The sequence below is a fragment of the Anser cygnoides genome, chromosome 4 (genome assembly GCF_040182565.1).
Source record: "Anser cygnoides isolate HZ-2024a breed goose chromosome 4, Taihu_goose_T2T_genome, whole genome shotgun sequence".
NCBI lineage: Eukaryota > Metazoa > Chordata > Aves > Anseriformes > Anatidae > Anser > Anser cygnoides.
Genome location: NC_089876.1, coordinates 76,237,263 through 76,255,232, shown reverse-complemented (window position 1 = coordinate 76,255,232; position 17,970 = coordinate 76,237,263). Strand labels below are relative to the sequence as shown.

General features: G+C 36.5%; 1 protein-coding gene across 11 annotated transcripts in view; it reads left to right on the top strand.

Annotated features, from left to right (window-relative positions):
• Positions 1-17,970, top strand: part of COL25A1 (collagen type XXV alpha 1 chain) — a 302,196-nt gene that overhangs the window by 156,955 nt on the left and 127,271 nt on the right. The window lies entirely within an intron of this gene.

Sequence of the window (17,970 nt, the reverse complement as noted above, 5' to 3'; positions counted from 1 at the left end):
AATTATGTGCCTGGTGTCATGTGTGTGTTAGAAACCAAGTGACAAAATGTGGTAGCGGATTCATTTCAGAGGCAATACATATGCGGAACATAGTGACTGGTAAGGCATGATAATGATCTTACTTTAAGCACTTGATAATATATCATGGAGGGCCCTTCCAAAATGATTTGCCTGTATATTTCAGACAAAAGGTTATTTTTTTAGTGAGTTTTAAAAATGTTTCTGTTGGTAGATGTACACTGCTTACCTTGAACAGCTGGAGGTGGAGGACAATTTGAATGTTTTTTTCAGGGCATCTTCTGTAATTGCAGAGTTTACTGAGAAATGTTACCAATGAAATATCATCCAATGCATATCTTTACTATTATGAGTAGTTGCAAATCAGCTGGTGAGGAATTAATCACTAGTAGTAAGAAACCTGCTTGAATGCAATGAAACCATTATTTGGTTTCAGAATGCTTATTCCAATTTCACTTATAGTGCTTAATATGTGTGTGTGTGTTTGGGAGAAAATGGAGTGAAAAGCTTTACAAAAAAAACTTATTTTCTCATCATCTAGCTGTGAACTTTGTATACAGAGATTTGGATTTATAGGAAGAAAGACCCACTGTGACAACAAACCAGCCCTTTTTTTGCAGCTTCTATGGAAATTAAATATTTTTGGAGTTCTGTGTTCCAGCTAATGACCTTAAAGCACAGGGTGAAGGTTATGTTGTGCAATGCATGAAAGCCTCATAGACATCTTGGCAAGTTTAGAAAATGAGTGAATGCATCAGTGATGGACTCATGGATGTTTTGAAGGCTCCACACGGACAGCCTGAAAATATTATTTTCTTCAAAGCCTGAAGGCCCAGTGCTTTGTCCATGGTCCAGCTGTTTTCTTGGAGAGGTTTGCTGTGGGATCTGAAGACAATAAAGGCACTTGAAAGCAGTGTTACTGAAATTACTGGTTCTAAAAGTGGCATTGTTATGGGCAAACTTCAGTGCAAATGTGTTTCTCTGCACACATGCAGCCATCTATGCGTGCACATGCAAATGTGTGCCTTTGGTAGTGCTTAGCACTCATCGAATGCTACTTCTTCCTGCCTGAAAATGACTGGGAATAGAATTTGGCTTAGCTTCTTGTTCATTGTCCTTGGCTGGCTGTTCAGACACTTTCAGTTGCAGCCATGTCGTCCTGCTTTGAATGGGAAATATGTAACAGCAAGTGTGATGCTTTTTAAAAGTACTTGTACAGTCTTTAGACCTCTATGAAAAGGCTATTAGAGTTTAAAGTTATTTCTCTAGAGTCCTATTTAACTCCCATAGAAACCTTATTGCTTTAATCTTTATTAGATTTTCTAGGGTATTCTGTGAGGATAGTGAGGTATATCTGCCACATATAAACCGAAAAAGCTCTCTGCTCAGTAGGTAAAAATATATCCTTGCAATGTCACAAAACCTAGCAGCTGTTTTCTCCAAGACTTAAGTTTTCAGTGTCTTCATTCATTCTAATTCTGAAGGTACCTTAAGACATAGTAACAATAACAGTGAAAGGAATTCCAGTGAGAAATCCAAGTTCCTGGGAAGATATGGTATCATAAGTCAAGAACATAAGCTGGACTTACTGCTGATGTGTAGCAGACTTATCAAGGGGTTTATAAGACTATGATTAATTAGTTATTATGTAAGGCTCCACCAAAACTATAAAAGCTGTATAGTGCTATAGCTCCTTTTATCCTTGTTAAGAGCTTTGTATAACAAATAGAGTGATCAAATTCAGAGTTATAACTCTTTCTACTTCTGTTTGAAGTTGAAATAAACTATCATAACTTCTTAAGTAAAAGAGAACTAGAAAAATGTGTAAATATAAGAATAAGAACATGGGCATTTTTTGCAGTGTTGTTGCAGACAGTCTCACTTGAGAAATAGTAATGCTGGAACTTGTGATAATAATAATAAAATAATACAGCTGCTTGGGATTGGAGTGAAGAGACAAAATACACAAACCCTGTGGTGTGGGAAGAAGAATCTTGCGAGCTGGTTGGATGAGTAGAAGTTACTGTTTTTCCACTGAAAAAATGAAGTGGACTGAGAAAATTTTTCCTACCTCTTCTCCCTAGTTGAATTTCATATCAAGTTAAATATCCAAGTAAATCATCCTCAAAATTGCTGCATTGTGGTACAGATGCACTATCTTCAGATTTCAGAATGAAGTGTCAGAATATGACAGTGCTTATAGAATTGCTTCATAAAAGAAGGGGTCGGTGAAATTTCTCCTACATCTTTCCATGATAACAGGCTGTAGAGCAGCTGATACACTTACAAGACTTTAGGACCTGTGGAGAGTTTTGTCTGCTCCAGGCGACTGTGTGCTTTGCATTAATTCCCATTTTTCTCAATCTTTGTCGACTTTAGTAGCGGAAAATGCCTTAAACATCATGCATCTGAGTTTTGTACCTGTCAAGATAGTGTCTCAATATACCATAAGACAAGCAGTATCAAGATCTGTAGAGAACTTCAGATTGCTGTTAGAAGTCTCTGACTCCTGTTCTGATGCTAGTAAAGACAAAGAACGCTCCAGGAAAAAAAGAGAAGGGTTGTAAATGGGTTTGAGTATGAAGAAATAGCTTTGTATGGAAGAATGTGAAAACTGCTGTTGTGTGAAATTGGAAAAATGTGTTTTATTGTTTTGCTGTATTCCTTTGTCTTTGTCAGTACTTCTTATTTCATTGTTTCTGCTGCTTCTCCAGGTAGAGAGAGACTGAGGCTGTGTAGGCCAATGTGCAGTAAGTAGTAGTGTAGCATGAGCCCTTCTTCCTTCCTCCATTCTTGCTGTTATATTATGAAACTCTAGTGTAATTATACATAATAAATTTCCTGGACAGCTTGGGAAGAGCACCGTTGTGAAGGGCAAAGCATTGAGCTTTCATTCGTTCTATTCTGTGCAGTGACCAGGCAAGGCTATGTTTGAGGGCTCTTTTGTATTTGCCTGCATCAAATAACTATAAGATCTGGCTCTGGTCTTCCACCTGTTTATTTTTAAGAAGCATAAAGCCAAACCAAATAGATACGCTGACGGTATTTTTTTTTCCTAGCATAAGAAGTAGTGTACAATTGACGCATGAAGTTTTCTAATCAGGGTGTTCTGTCAGATGCCTGCTTTTCCAGTTTCTTTCTTCTTTATTAGCATTGCTAAAGAAACAAACAAAAAAAGACTTATATGGCAAGACTTATTTTCTCTCATTTAACAGATTTAATGTGCAAGTCTATCAAAAAGAAAGTGGTAGGAGTTGGCTGGGCTTTTTGTGTCAGTTCAGGTTTATCTAATAGCCTTTATTCTGTTATTTTTTATTGTAAATAAAACATGTGGTATATAAAGTTAATTCCACCCAAGAGCAAGTTTTTAAAACTCCAGTACTCTGGCAGCTCTACAGCTCTGGCATTGCAGTAAAATGAACATAACTGAAAAAATCAAAAGAGAAGAAATCTGAGAATTTTTCAACTGTGATTAAGCTCAGCCTATGGAAGTCTTAAGCATCTCTACAACAGCTGTGGTATTTCCAGTAGCTGGTCAGGGCTCTTCTTTTTCAGTTGCAGTGCAATATAAATGTCTAAGCTCAAGTATTTGCTTTGTCAGTTCCTGACCTTCCCCTGAGGATTTGACCTGGTGATCCTACAGAAGCTTCTGTCTCTCTTTTACAACATTTCTTCTTCTCAACAGGTGTCTTTGTAGACCACCTTTTATTTTTGGCATTTGACCAAAATAAGGTCTTAAAAGCATATACCAGCAAAACTTTTGCAATAAATTTCAGGTTTGGTAGATAAATATTTATAACTATTTTGGGTTTCAGAAGACTTCTTTATTTTTTAAATACATAGAAAATTCAAAACATCTGGAATCTGAGAAGTTTCTTTGTACTCAGTGATTTCAGTATGTGTTCTCAGTTCTGTGTAATTTATCCTTCTTTTTTAGTCCTGACAGTAGTGACTGGCTTGGAAATCATGAAATTTTCAGTTGACCCATCTGCCTGCTTGTTCTGAGTTCAGAGAATGCTCTGCTTCCTTCAGAAAGGTACAGATGGTCAGCTGTCCATCTCTGAAGGTTGCTGGGTTTGCCAATTTCTAATAAAGAGCCATGTACTCACTCCTTGCCCAAAAAAGAGTTGTTCCAAAAAGTTGCCAGCTGATGCCAGTGCTTTAGATTCAGCAGAAAATGAGTGACTACTCAGTATAAATTAATAAGTATAAACTAATTTCTTAGAGCTCTTTTTCTTCTTTCTCATAACCACTTTCCATTAATACATTCATTACAGTAGATCAGAACTCTAAATTTTCTTGCTGTGCTCATCAAAACTCTGCATATGAGCCATTCAGTAGAGTGACCAAACTTTGAACATCCAAAAACATGCTTTGGTCCATCTCAAGTGTAATACCAACATCACAGCCGGTCCCTAGTTTTCTTTGTAGGCCATACACAACGGTCACAACCCTGCCACAGAAGCCTGTAAGAGGAGTTAGGTTTCTCTATTCCAATCAGGCCACGAACCCCGAGTTGGGGCTGGGGAGATTCGACATTCAGTTCCACTCCAATGCATGGAGATAAGCCAGTTTTCTATGGCTGTAGGTGAAGAAGGCTTTCAGCCTTTTCCATGGATACATCTGTCAAGTTCAACACTCAATGGTAACTATTGCAGCATACCAGTGTGGCCTTTTTCAAGCCATACCTGTGTTATATGATGTGAGCCCTGAGCAAAGGTTATCTGAGTACAAACTTTACCTTGATATTGAATCATAGGTATGGTCATAATTGCAGTTTTTAAGCTGTAGTCTCAAAAATTACATTCTGGCACCACCAATATTCAGATATGTGTGGGATAAAGTTAACCCCGGGGAAAAAAGTGGGTTAGACCTTTCCTGCTTGCAGTTGTTGCCATCCTGTAGTATCAGTTAATAGACCTACAGTGGCAAGTTGTGTCAACCTGTCTGTTCCTAAAAAACTTCTATGACACCTCAAAAATCTTCGTAACAGTCATAACACAGTGAATCAGAATTTCTCAACAATGCAATACCCTAGTAACAGTTATAATGTTCCCCCAAATACTCTTCAGTTTAAACAGGCACAACAGACATTTGCTGTGAAGCAGGTTAATGATGATTATTCTGTGCTATGTGGAATGCTATAACAATTTAATTTTTTTTTTTATTTTTTTTGAAAAGTACTGCAGCGAGGATGTAGTAAATAAACGCCCAGTTTTGCTTACAAATTTTTGGACTGTCTCTAAATTCATGTGACTGCTTGCATAGTAACTGTAGCCTTTCTAATGAGGTCACATTAATACCAATAATGTTTTTTATGACCTTTGAATCTATGAATCATATATAATACAATTCATCAGTTTATTTATATGCTGATTTTTTTGCACTGATATGAGATAATCATTACAATTTCTTTGAACAGAAAGGTCTGAGATATTTTAAAGTCACAGTTTCTATTAATTGTGTCACAGATGATTGAAGCTACACATCAGCACACGTTTATTAGCTTGTTGCAGCCTGATTGCCATTTTGAATGAACCATGGGCTGAATCCTTTCATCTGTAACATCCATGTAATACTTAGTGCATAAATAAGAAAATGTAGTGTTTATTCCAGCAGCTCACTGAAGGACGCAGAGTGCCCCAAGTTATTCTATACTGGTTACTGTGATCACTGAGTAACTACTGACTCGTGGAAAAAACAACAGTGAAAAACAAAACAAAACAAAAAAAAAAAAAAGAGGAGGTTTCTATGCTTTCCCTCATTTATAGTTCCAAAAAGAGAGGTGACATAGATGAGTCAAAGTAGAAACTTCACATGATGACTTCAGAAAATGATTTGGGCTGCAAAAAATGCCTGCCCACATAGTATGTTCTGATTTAAATTAATTTCTAAAATATTTTCTACATAACATTATAAATAAGGTTGTAAAAATGAATAGAATTAAATAACATGATAATAGGTTTCTTGATGCATCATTACTAATATGGACAATTGTTACTACATGCTGGATTCTCCAAGAATCTGTCTCAGATGCATGGACAGAGAACTAAAATCCTGAAAAATCCACATCTCTTCATGGCATTTTGTAGATGTGAACATGAATTGAGCGTGATAACACTAGTATACTGTAGGTTTCTGTGAATCATTGTAGAGTTTAGGTTCACAGCTAATGTCAATTCTAAGTGATAAAACCCCATATATCTATCAGGTAAATTCAGGTTTATAGCTGATGGCAGATAGATAGGTGTAATTAAACAACTAAATGCCTTTTTCAGTATTTTCTTTCATAGCTTTAAATTTAGCCTCACTTTTGTAATTAAGATTGTATAAATAGGGAAAGGAATTAAACTGGTTTGTCGGTTATTTGACAGTAAAGATATATTTCTGGTCTCTCTAGTCTACTCCACTGGATTCAGTTTAGCAGCTAAGCAGGTGGCATGTAGAAGGCTGTAGTTAGGATTTTTCATGTCCATGCTTTGGCAGACATAATGCTTGAACTGTACCTAAGATCATTCATTCTTGCCTTTCTTTGGGAATCCTGCTTGAAATTTCCCAGTCATTTCCTTGCAACACACGTTGCAAATCTCCAGTGTAATGGAAATAGCTTTACTTATGAAACAAACTACCTTTGAGCAAAATTATGCATTCCAAATGTTTTCCCAGCATATGCATGGATAGATATTGTAGCTCTGGGCCTCATTTCTCAAACTGTATTTGTGACAATCGCATGCAGATAGACAGTGAATAACCAGTAATAGTTAAAGGTGCCTCTTGCAATTTGCCTGAACTGTCCAGTTTCTCACAAGTTTTGAGATTCAAAGGAAATGTAAAATCGCAGTAGAGATCCTGTATTTAATTACTGTTTATTTCTATCACAAGTGGGAAGAGAAATCCCAAACTGTCATAAGATTCTTAAGTCAACAATTCATTCATCTTGAAGCAGAGTTGCAAATATGACACATGACTTTCCTTAACACTGGATCTTTCATTTGGCTCTCTAATATAGCTGAAAGATATCTATCACTTTACTACCCATATAGCTCCCAGATGAATATGCTTATGGGCATAATGGAGTTTGTGCATTTTCAATCCAAATTGAGGCCAAGGGCTGTAATATTTCTTTGAAGAAACTTGTTCCTAAGTCACTAGCCTAGATGGTTTTATTCCCAGATTTCCAGAAAATGTGCGATGGAAGTGCTTTCTCAAAGCCTGGTTGCACACCTGCTTCCCTCTGCAGCCAGGTTTCAGGTCCTGTTTATGACAGAAGCCCCACAAACAGGGAACATCTGGAGCAGACAGGCACCTGAGCTGTTTGTCCTCAAAAAGCCGAGTGAGGAACTTTCTCCCCATTAGGAACCAAAAGGTTTTTTCACATACCTGCAGTGGGCCACACGCTGCTTAGCATCATCCAGTGATTTCACCAAAAATAGTTTGGGCTAGCATTTATCACGATAATAGGATCTCAGCCCCGTGTTTTCATGCTTCTTTTTTAATGTTAGAAGTTAGGTGGTAGAACAAAGCCTTAAAGTACTTCTCTGCTCCTGGGGATCTGTTGGTATGGGCATGTTTAATGCACACTTTGCCTCTTGCACCACAAGAGAAATACTAGGGTGTTATTTGGACTGCCTTTGTTTTCCTGTTTGAAAAGATGAGTTCTCAGCTATGTGCGTGCATACCAAACTCAAGATTAGTTAAAGCAGTTACATTTCTGAAAGCAAACATGCTTGTCTGGTAGGAAAGATTTACACAAGCAGTATGGAATGTCTATTGGAAGTTTTTTCCATGACTGTAGGATACAGATAATAAATAACCCTCACAAAATGGTGGTGGATTTTTCTTTTCTTCTTTTTTTTTTTTTCTTTGGCTTAAGGTAAAGCAATTAACATTATTTTTGCTAATACTAAGATCTACAAAGTACTGAATCTAGAAGAAAATCATTGAGTTAAGAGCACTTTAGGTTTATTTGGTACAAATTCATAGCAGTTATTCCCATGATAACTGAGAGGAATTTAACCCTTTGCCTCACAAAAGGAGCATACTGAAAAACAACCATATGTACATGAGCACTCATCAGCTGAAAGTAATATTAAGTTTTTAATGTAGAAATCTGCTCCTTTTATGTGGTATTTGTACTACAATAAACTGCTGTTTACTTATGGTTGATGAGGCTGGAATTCTTAGCAAATGAAGTAAAACCAGGAAAAAATTGGAAATTGATAAAAAGCCATGCTATTCTTTCTGTAACGGTTTCTCTTTTTACCAGATTGCAACTAAGATAAGCAATGGTAAGGATAGATTATTCTACTTTAGTTCATGTTGAACAACACTTACCCAACAAGCAATCACAGAAATAAATGTGAGGGCAAAGTGGATTTGGGACCTTGCAGAGAAAAACACAGAAGACAAATTGCATGTGTGAAGGAAGTGCTTTATTTATCAGCACGCAGATTTTTTTGAAACAAGTTTTGTCACTATACTGGACCTTAAAGGTTTTATATATATATATATAATTTTTCAGTGGTATTTGATTTGTATACTGAGTTTTTGGCCTACAGCAACTGGAGTGATTTCAGTTTGCTACTCACAATTTGTTTCAGAGAGCTTTGTTAGCAATGGTGCAGCTTTTGAGTGTGAAGGTTGAAAGCATGGATTACAGAATGCTCCAAAAGCACCAAGAGTAACTAACTTACAGCACTTTAGTAACTTTTGTAGTGCATAATATAGGATTTGCATTCCAAGTCAATGTGAAAGTCCAAGTGCAGATTCCCCCTTCCTCTCCCCCCTCTCCCTTTTTCGTTTTTTTTAATAGGAAAACTTGAGTGAGGTTTGTGTTTTTCATTCAGGTAGCCTGACTGATTAGCTGTCCTTCAGTATACCTCAAAAGAGGAAATGACCTCAACATTTCCACTTCCAGCTGTGTGGATCAATTATCTTTTTATCCATTCTGCAAACGATGGGAGATCTCTCATTTTAGCTCTCTGCCCTTAAGGTATCTAAAGTATAATCTGGTATTGCCATCACATACAAATTGTTTCTCCCTAAATGGGAATGCAAAGAAACTCATTTTTGTTCTTCATGCTGTCACCAGTTTCTGCAAGAATCCTTTTATAAGCTTGAAATCCAGTTATGTCAAAAGAAAGTAATGAAAATATTTTATTTGGATGTGTTCATGTGTGTCATCCACAAACCTTAAAAGCATAGTCTAGAGATTGTAAGAACAAATGAAATAACGAAATTGATAAATGTTTTAGGATTTTAGGAGCTGTTTCACCGAACTGTATTCTGTCTTTGAATTCACTAGTTCAGCGCTACTAAACTTCAATTTCAGTTGTGTAGTTGGACTGAAATTAGGAAACAGGTAAGAAGAATGATTTGCTGGAAAATGGTTCAAAAAAAGCATAGGTGTGAAATACTTGGATTTGGAAGTTTTTCTTAGTTTGGGACGGGTAGCCCATGTTCTATGTCATGCATTGATCTGATTTCAGTACCTTTCTTTTCTTGGCTAAATGTTTCGTTGGCTGATTTTGCTCATTTCTGTTTGCGTAGCAGTTGTCAAGGAAGAAGAAAAAACTTCTTTCTAACTGCATGGTTGGGACACTGGTACCACTTTGAGTTGAAGGGTGATTTCAGGATAAAAGTAGAGAAATTTCTATTTGTTTCTAGATGGGGTAGCTGCAAGAAGCAGAAGTATAATTATGAAGAAAGTCAGTATCTTCCCTTAAATATCTTAAGGGTGAAGACAGGCACCAACTTGGTTTTGGAAGATTTTTTGGAGATATGCTTTTGTTCTCCCGTGTCCAAAAAAAATATTAAATAATAATAATTAAAAAATCAGCTGCTTTTCATATAAATTTCAAAAAACACAAACTGAATTTGCCATAAAAGAAAAGGAATTGGCAGGAGAAGTTGGACCTGTGTAGCTTTTCACCTAAAAAACAGAAAAGAACTGCAGAAGAAGTTTGAAGCAGTATTACTGCTGAGTCTCCGAATTAATATGACAGGATTCTTCCAGCATCTGCTCAGTAGCCTCTTATCAAGCCAGCTACAAACAACCCCAAAATCCTTTTAGGATTGGAAAATCCATCATTTTCCCCCTCTTTAACCCCTTTGAGTGAAGTATTGGAAAGAAAAATTCTTGAGTTTTCCCATGTTTTCTTGAGTTTAGTCTTGTAAAAATTCTGGCACCAATAGAAAGGTTATTCCATCTCAAATATAATCTCCTTCATTATCTCATGATCTTTCAAATTTTGGACTTTGTTAAAGTGAAATGCCCAGAGTCTTGCATGAAAGGTCATTAGGACTATCTGAGGTCAGTGGGACAGAACAGTAAGGCAATAAGTGAGCCCTTAGGTTCCCAGTGACAATAATAAGCAGTAAATGCACAGATTTACAAATAAAGATGTTGTGTGCTTGTCTGAGCACTTTATATGCTTTGTTGTGGTTAATTAGTTTGTTTTCATGGGCACCATAATAAATGTTCCTTCTGGAAACCAGTTTTGGTACTGATCGTGGTAAGATCTTTGGGAATTTTTTTTTCTTCAAGGACTAGAAATAATTCTTAAGGTGCAGATCCTTTCATTGCTACATCCCACTTTTCTTGTTAAACTGGGGAAATAGAAGAGGTGGTACATCATTAAAAACTGTATGGGGAAACACTTCAGGAAGAAAGAATGAAAAAGGCTGTAGCGCAGCACTGCATTCTGCTTTATTTCCTGGAATGAAATAATCCCCTTAAGTACGTTTTAGATAGTTTTCCCATAATGTTTTGTGCTTTCTGAGGATGTATGGGTTCCAAAGCATTTTGGGGGGGACAGAATTGAATGCAGCATTACCAACTTTTAAGGAATAATTTAGGTTATAGTATGCTTAAAACAACAGCAGTGGGTTTAAACTAGCCGCCCATATATTTGTGCCTTTTAAGTCTGATAGGTACATGACACAAGTATCTGAATGGGCTTGCATGTGCAGAATTTTATTTTCTGGTGTCTGAGCACATGTGGCAGTGCACAGCTGAAAGCACCTGCTTCTGAGTTAAAGTTTATACACAGTGCATCTGTGCAGGTTTTTTGTATGTTGTATCCAGATGGAAATGCTGCATCTAGTGCACCGGTCTGAATGTTGGTGTTTTGGTTATCCTCAAACTGTTCAAACAGCTTTCTTCAGAACACGATAGCCACAGGAAAGAGATTGTAGGATTTTTATTATTATTTTATTTTTATTTTTTAATCTAAAGGTCTATTTATAACCCTTGGCTTTTTGTTTTCTTCTTTTAAAACCATTGTAACTGTTCTTTTATGGAGATATATCTGCTCTGATTGATCTCCTTTCTTGTAAGTCAGAAAGGAAGAATCTCTATGGCATCTATATCTTTTTCTGAATTCTCTGGAAGCCACATCTAAAATATGTGCCTCTTTAGGTGGATAAAAGGAGCATGACACTTAGATTCCTTGTATCCCAATGGAGCACAAATTAATTAGGCTACCTGCTCTTGAGTTTTGTTGATGTTCCAAAGGTGATGGTTTCACTAAGAGAGGGTCAAAAATCAGCCTATAAACGTTATGTCTCTGTGGTGTTGCATTACTTGCCAGAAGACTGTGTTTTTAATTTAACTTTATGGTCCGCATTCTCCCTAAAATAAAAGATTTTTAGAAACCAAAGAAAGAGATTGACTGAAAGAAGTGAAATGATTTTTTTCTGGTATTCTGTAAAGCCATCAAAACAGGCAGCAAGAAAGATTGTTCTTTAGGAGGGTTCCAATGAGTAAATGGATTTACTTCCATGGTGGTGTTGGGAGACAGGGATTCTTCAGAATTATTCCAGGAGAATGAAAATCTAATTTATCAAAGTCATCATGCCACAGCTGTTACAACAATCTATCTCCTGCTGAATGCCAGCCAACTAATTTTTGAGAAGTGATATTTTTCACAGTTTATTGTTTTCTCATCAACATGGCACCAACCACATCAAATATTTTCACACAATGTCATTGGCATTGACGAATTAGCCATATGCTTTCTATTTACGGATACAGGAGTTTCAATTTCTTTGGGAGAAACAAGAACTGTTGGGTAAAAGGTAGGATATATCTCTCTGTTCTGTATATAAGTTCTCATTGTTCAATTACCTGTTAAGCTATGCTGGAATTCAGTAGCATAATGAAGTATTTTTATGGATGTATGTAGTTCTGGAACCCTTCACAAGACTGTTTTTAAACACTTTAAGGCCACATTTTTAAATACTGTTCCTTTTTATTTATTTATTTTTTAAACAGCAGGCAGTTACAATATGCCATGATAAATCGAATGCTGTCTGCCTACAGTCTTTTAGAAGAGTTTGTTCCAGCTTAGGTCTGCTCAGTTTTTTCATGTATTTTTGCTTATATATTTCAGCAGGAAGGGCAGTCATATACTCAAAAATGCATCTGCACCACAAGAAACTGCCTGTCAGATTTCCTGCAGAAACTAAAAAAATGAACAGCATCTCGGCAATTATTTTTCAGCTGTGAAATGTGCTTTTGAAAAGCTGTGACTATAATTTTTCTTGCATAGAACTTTTTGTACTCCCGTATTGTTACCATATGTGGTGCTTTTTTTGTAGTTAAGCCACTCAGTGAATAGCCGAACTCTGAACAATTTTTCTTTCTCCAGATTGCTGACTTTTAGATATAATCAGCCCTTCTCATAATTGCAAAGGAGGCTTTAGAGTGTTCAGACTGTGTGCATGTCTCCAGGCTAGGAGTCTTGTAATCTAGAGTGATGTCTCTCCAAGAAAAGGTTTTGGACACTGTACCTAGCAATTCTGGTTAATTTTGGGTTCTTTAAAACTGTCCTTCATCATCCATCATCTTCAATTACTGATTATTTCCATTGTCTAATTTGGGTTAATCTGGACTTTAGAGCCACTTCGTGAAATCCGTTTCTTTAGGTCACGTGTCCTTATGTTTCTTGAAATTCAAAGACAAATGTGAAAAATATTTTCTTTCCAGTAAGAAGAATAGCCAAATAAGTGTAAGATCCCTGCCAGTTCTGCATGGCAGTTTCCTATTAGCATTAGACTATTGCTTTACATATGTATGCTGCATATTTCTCTATATTGAAGGCACAGCACTAGGCAGGTGTTTTAAAATGGAAATTGGAATAAATTCTGATTACCTTTGTGTTCATGGACTGAAGTCTTAGTGTTGGAGAGCCTAGTTTGTGCACTGTGTGGCTTTTCTGGCTGGCGGAAGTGTAGTCTGGAGCCTTATTCGTGGTGCTGCTTTTTTTCATTCTCCAGGTTTTATCAGCTCCTTGCTTCTGAGTCTCTTCTGTGCTTGCAGGGTATACTTTTAGTTCCTTGTTGGCTTGATAAAGGCAATTTTGTAGGAGAGAATTAATGTGGTTTACACCAACATGCAAAATTCTTGGAAATACAGGATTAGGCTATTCGGGATTAAACAATGCACTTTTCTTTAACAACGTAGCTTTTCCATTGAAATAAAAATAAAGTATGCTGTCTGGGGGTGTTCAATTCAAATCTCAAATAATTTTGTATTGGTGTTTTGAATGGGTCTAGGAGAAGCAGGATGTTGTTTCTCAAGGCTGAAAGAGATAGAGGTTCTGGCAGTTGACACGGAACCTGTAAGGTTCTGGATAATAAGATCAAGCAGCCTAACTGCTGTGAACTTTTTCTTTTAAATCTTTTAAAACTATAAAGAAACTCCTGCCTTGAAATACATTTACTTACTTTGCAATCTCCAGGTGCTGATCCACCTTGCTGACTTTTGTCTCAAGTAGTAGCTAATAGAAACTGCTTGAGGGAAGGATTCAGGAAATTCTGTAATGGACTCGAAATAGCCTTGTAGTGCTCTTGTCAGTAGTTTTGCTTTTGGGGATAAGGGGGTTTTAGACAGAAGGTTCAACTCTTTTGTACTCTCATTGTTCTCTTCTCACAGTAAAGTTTCTTCCAGCACAAGTGATCTGGATTATTTGCTTTTATCAGTAATGTTCTGATTGCTGGCCAGACTTGTTGCAGGTTGATTTAATGCACTTTTTTCTCCCAGGGTTGGGACAAGTTATTTCTTTACCTGGGCTTTTCACTCTCATTGCTCTTGAGAGCAATCACTTCTAGTCATCAAAAAAGAACCAATAATGTTTCATCAGTCAAAGAAATTTAGCAAGTTGAACAGCTCATCCTACTTTTTGCCCACAGTAGCGCTAAAACAAAGTTTCACTGAAGAGAAATCTCATCAGACTTGCTAGGGAATTATATTACAGCATCTAGTTAAAGTCAGCCTTGCTAAACCTGTAACTAACCAAAGAGTAGAAGGGCGTGGGGCAGAAATAGTGGCTATCCATCACTTTTAATGGTATCATGATGAGAAAATCTGACAATTCTGATTTTTCTTACATTCTATCAATCTTGAACTAAAATAGTTGATTTGAAAAGGCAACGTGTTATGTTTCACCTTACCTGAACCTGGGCATCATTTATAAACCTGCTTAGATACTGATTGATTTTTTTTTCCACACAGGTGTTTTTAGACTCAGTCACAATAACTGAGATGCAGCTGATACAGGTGCTGTAAAGCTAAATTTTAGCTTTCTTCTGAATCCTTGATACTTCTTATTGTATGTCTTTGCATAAGAGATTTCAGGCAGCTGCAAGTAACAATTTAACAATCAAGCTTGCAGCAGATTGTTTAGAAATATGTAATAACTTAGTCATGCAACTTAATCAGGACAAGAGTTTCTGAATTCTGAAATGCTACAGTGATAGTCAAAAAATATATTTTAAAGCTGTCAGATATCTAAAAATATAAATCTAGAGGATTTTTTTAAAAAATATTTTAAATTACCTATTTTCTACATTGCAAGAGAGATTTTTTTTTTTCAAAAATACTTGATTTCCCATAAAATAGTCAGGAAAAACAGTGAGCTATCAAAGTCTGAGAAATGGTTATGCATTTGGAGATAATTGGCCTGTTTTAAACTTATACATATATATAAAAATACAGAATTGGACTAATTTGCAGCGTCAAAATTTTTCCTCATTCTTCCCACAGAAGTACAACAAATACATTTTTCTGCATGCTTCAGATGAATATAAACCTAGCAAAAGTAATCGCTGCTAAAATATGCTGATCCAATTTATTAATAAAATCAACCCCACCCAACCCCAAATTTATTTAGATAAAGGATGATCTGCAGCTCTTAAAGAAGAGGTGATATCTGTTTTCTGTTTAGTATATATCTTCTGTTTCAGAATGCAGTCTTCTGATGGGTATTCCTTAGATGAAAAGGATCACTGAAGGACAAATAGAGAAGTCAGAAGGAAGGAGATAATCCAACTCTTCCTCTTTTTTCTGTACTCCTTTGAACGATTCTTTTATTGCTTAATAGATTTCAACATGTGATATCTTTTTCTTATCTTCGTTTTTCAGTCAGAATTTTCTAAAGAAACAAATGCTGTAGTAAAGCTGCTTCAAGTAATATTACTGGCCATCTTTTTGATAGGAAAGATCTAAAGGTTTCTGGTACATCTGCTGACATTTTCAATTCCTAACGATAACTCCCTAAAATCCTTAAAATGTTTACCTCTAGAATAAGCCAGTTTAAACAGTAAACAACTGATTTTGTGTAGAGTTCAAAATCTGACTAAAATATATCTGTGAGATGCATTACATTTTACATCATTCTTGAGGATTGGAAGCTACTTCTCACAAACAAAAGCTAAATGGCAATCATATTCTCCTTCCTCCCATGTGTTGTCCCTGTCCATTTAAGGATTATTAGATAAGTAGTTAAAGCTCAGAAAATAGTGGTTTATTCTTTTTGGGGGAAACAAAATTACTGTGTAAGCATCTTTGCTTTTGAAGATCCTGGAAAATGTCTAATACCATAAGTGAATATTCAGTAATAGCATATATTTTAAAAAATAGGAGTGGAAACCTAGAAAGGAAAAGCATAGTCCAGAAGAAATATTTTCAATGCCATCTCTATTACCTATGTGAGGTTGGTGGATGTGTCTGTTCTATAAAACTACTCATCCCCTTGTCTTTTGTTGTATTGTCTAGTTTTTTGAAATGTTTTACCAGAGTTGTGTTATAGAAGACCGTGCTCCCCTCTTCTCCCCTCCCCTCCATTCCCCTCTCCTCTCTTTTTTTTTTTTTTTCTCAGAAATGACATGCTAACCTATAGTAGCAGCAATTTAGCGAATAAAACAGGAAGCTGTTTGAACTACGTGGTGTGCAGTTTGAGAGATGGTCAAATTCATTTTACTTTGTTTTGCAGTTAAATACTTGGTGTTGTTGTTGTTGTTTTTAAATAGTGAAAGAATATTATTTAATTTCACAGTAATGACCCCTTATCTTAAGGGATTTTGTTCTCCCATAGGGCAGTATGTCTCAAGCAAGTGTCTGTCTTTTGTTCTATAAAGGGAATCCCAGAAGACTTTCCCAGACTGCAGACCAAATAGTCCTGATACAAATGGAAAGAATGGAGGGAAATTCTTATCATTTTCAGTTGTGAGCAGGTGCTTCTCTTCAGCTTACTGGAAATTTCTGATTCTTCTTTACTGGGACTCTTCAAGATGCTACATATAGGCCTTTAATTCAAGCGCACGAGCTACGTAGCATGGATAAAGAGACAACAAAATAAAGATAAAAATTAACAGTACCAAAAATGCCTATCACTAAGGGAGCACAAAAATAGCAAATAGTTTTCTTTGTTTGTTTGTTTCCTATGATAAACTTTCCCTGAGAACAGTGATTATTTGCAAAATACAATACACTGTTACAGCTACAAGAGCTTTTGGCTGTTCCCTCTAAGCCAGCAGTTTGACCCCATAATGAATTTTCCTTCTACAAATACTTGTATAAGTATTTTCTGTATTCATTCATCATAAAAATACTTAAATCTTTTGGGCTAAGCTTGCAGGAGACTAAATTGTTAAATTTTGCTGCTGGCCTACACAGCCCTCTGGGGAACTTTATTTACTTATGGTGACCTTACTGTTGAGTTTTCATTGGTAATATCTGTAGTTTGCTTTTTAGAAGTAAACGTATTCATAGCCTGGGCTCAGCTCAGCCTTTGGTTTTGCACCTGCAGCGGGCTGTGTAAATAATACTAGATTAATATAATGTAATACACTGCTAGAAGAATCTGAGAAAGCTAATAATTTGGCTATTTGCCTCAATTTTTGGGGTGTACAGTAACATTTAGGAGTTTGCTAAATAACTGTGAGAAAATTGATAAGTGCCATATATGTGTTTGTGAGCTACAAGTACGTGATAAATAGCCTCCGAGGAAGCACACTAATAAAAGCTATCCTGTTAATATGTTGGAAAATGTTGCATTCTTTTTTGGGTATCAGGGAAGAACTGGTTTAGAGAGAACATTAGATTTTGTAGGCCATCTGAGCGCTCACATACTTTCCCAGGACATCAGCCCCTGACAAAGATAGTGGTCATGAAGACAACCAAGGTACTGGTGACCTGCTTTATGTTCTCAGCATGTCATCTACTCTGCGATGTGACAGGAAACCACAGTAAGAACTGAAGGGAAGGAGAGGTAAGTGTTTTTATTCCTGTAGGGCTGCCCAGACACAGCAACTTGTTATTGGAACAGACAAGTAGGTTAGTGCAAAGGCTTCTTAGAAAGCTAGTAAGGTACCAAAATCATGAATTTCACAGTGTGTACATCCAGCTGATGTCCTCTTTCATTCTAGATGCCTGGACTTTCCAGCAAAGCCTATGGTCTAGACTGGGAGAGAGTGAATAACTTGAAAACTCACTAGATTGACACCACATCACTTTGTCTTAGCATTTATTACTTTCTTGATAGCTGCTGGACTGACTGTTGAATGCGACTGTCGGTATTAGTGTAGAAAGTAAGAATACACACTCCTGGTGAAGGAGTGAGTAGAAGCACTGCAGACCTGGTTTAGGCTAAGCTATTACACTTTGAATTT